Genomic DNA, 2,255 nt, shown 5'->3' on the forward strand with positions numbered 1-2,255 from the left:
TAGGGGCAGAGGGTGGGGTGGGAAGTGGGTGGAGGGGAGCTATGGGGGGAAAAAAAGAGGAACAAATGTAATAATCTGAACAAATAAAGATTTAATAAAATTAAAAAAAAAAGAAACATCAATGAGAAATATCCATCAGCTGCCTCCGGCACCTCCTACTGGGGATGTGCCTACAACCAAGGTTTGTGCTACTGACCAGAATTGAACCAGGGACTCTACAGTGTGCAGGCTGGCACTCTATCCACTGAGCCAAGCCGGTTAGGGCTAGAACTGGTATTATTAATACACACTAGCATATCCATTTCAGCAAGCAAGAGTAGGGAGGGCGGGATATTTATGTCTCTGGGTGGGTTGGATGGAGGTGCAGGCGGTTGCAGGAAGCTGGGTCTAGAGCAGCTTTTCTCAGCTGCTTAGTTGTCTCCTGTGACACCTGAAATGGGAATAACAGGAAAACAGCAGAAAGGACAGGAGCCTCCAGTGGGGACAATAGAAAGTACTGAGCGCAGGGGAGAAACTGAGGGCAAGGGAAAGGTACAGAATATGCCTAACTGTTAGGTCCTAACAGGGTTTGGCTGGCCTGGGAGCCACTCTGCCGCTGGATCTGCTGCTGCTGCTGCATGGCTGCGGGAGGCATCAGCGTCCCTGAGGCTGCTGGAACTGGGCGTGTCCTGCCAGGCCTGCAGCCATGCCAGCGCTGCCTTCCTGCTGCTGCTGCTGCTGCTCCGCAGCATCTCTCTGTGCTGTGGTTCATTCTCGCCACGCTGGGGTTGCGCCCCAGGTTCATGATGTTCAAGGCCTGGCCCTGGGGGTTCAGGCCTCAAATTGTTGCTGCTGCGGAGGGACAGCAGGTCGTGGCCCGCCGGCTTGCATGGCGTTCAGGTTCTGCAGGCTGGGCTGCAGGCTGGGCTGGAGCTGCAGGTTAATGGGCTTCCTCATGGACACTGATGGGGGCGAAGTTCTGGCCGAGCTGAAGAAGCCGGCTAGTGACACGCTTACAGGCCAGGGCTGGGACTGAGTCGGAGGCTGTGCTGTCTGGGGTGTGTTGGGCTGCTGTGGGGTGTCCAGGGTGGTGCTCAAGGAGGGGATGGCAGACTGCTGAGGCACGTGACAGGTGTTCATGGTGGCATCCGCTGGCGCATGAGCTACCCCTGTGGCAGGCGGTTCCCAATCCGCTGCTGACGGAGCCGGAGCCGCCGCTCGCGGAGCGTCTGTTTGATGCTGAGGCAAAAGGGAACCGGGCATGGGTTTCTTTGGCAGCTTTTGGCATGGTAGTAGCAAACGGTGATTAGCTGCTTGCACACTGGGCAGCCTCCATTGGCCTGACGCTGGCAGTGCATGGGGTGCAGCAACACACGCTTCATCTTCTGGCAGTTGGTCCGGGAGCAGCTGGCGTCGTGGCAGTGGTGGGCGTGCCTCAGGGTCTGGATGCAGCGCAGGATGCTCAGGCGCCGAGCCTCCCGGATTCTCCTGAACTGCATCTCCCGCTGGATGCCGCCCTCATGGCCCTCCTCTGCCTCCTCATCTGGGCTCAGCCCCAGCTTCACCATCTCGTGGGTGTGGCCCTTGGTGTTGTAGCAGTTGATGCAAAGGTCGTAGTCCTGGCACCCGGGGCAGTGCCAGCCTGTCTCCACCCGCTGCTTGCACTCAGTGCAGGTGAGGACACAGCGGTCCTGGCCCTGGTTGTGCAACTCCACCAGCATCGCTAGGCCACTCTCTTTGACCTCGTGCAGTTCCTCGTTCGCTCCTTCGGCGACCCTCACAAATTCCTGAAATCTTTAAGAAGGAAAAAGAAAAGATAGAGCCATGTATTTTAATTGAATCAAGTTACAGAAATGAAAATTCCTTATATTGGCCAAAATGCTCACAATAATAGCAATGGTAATCCTATGTACAGCACCTTCTGCTTTCTTTTAGAAAATTTTATCCTCACCCTGGCTGGTGGGCTCAGTGGTTAGAGAGCCAGCCTGCGCACAGAAGGGTGGAGGGTTCGATTTCTGGTCAAGAGTACATATCTCAGTTGCAGTTCACTCTCCACCCCCCAATCAGGGGGGTGGGCGGCAACAATTCGGTATGTCTCTTTCACACCAATATTTCTCTTTCTCTCTCCTTTCTCCTTTTCCTTCCTCTCACCCTCCCTCCTCCTCTCTCTTGAAAAGCAATGGGGAAAATGTCATCCGGTGAAGATTAACAACAAAAACGGGGGGTCATAATGAAGACATTTCCAGATGAATAATATGTAAACTTTTAAGATTAAT

This window comes from Myotis davidii, unplaced genomic scaffold, assembly GCF_000327345.1.
Source record: "Myotis davidii unplaced genomic scaffold, ASM32734v1 scaffold1173, whole genome shotgun sequence".
NCBI lineage: Eukaryota > Metazoa > Chordata > Mammalia > Chiroptera > Vespertilionidae > Myotis > Myotis davidii.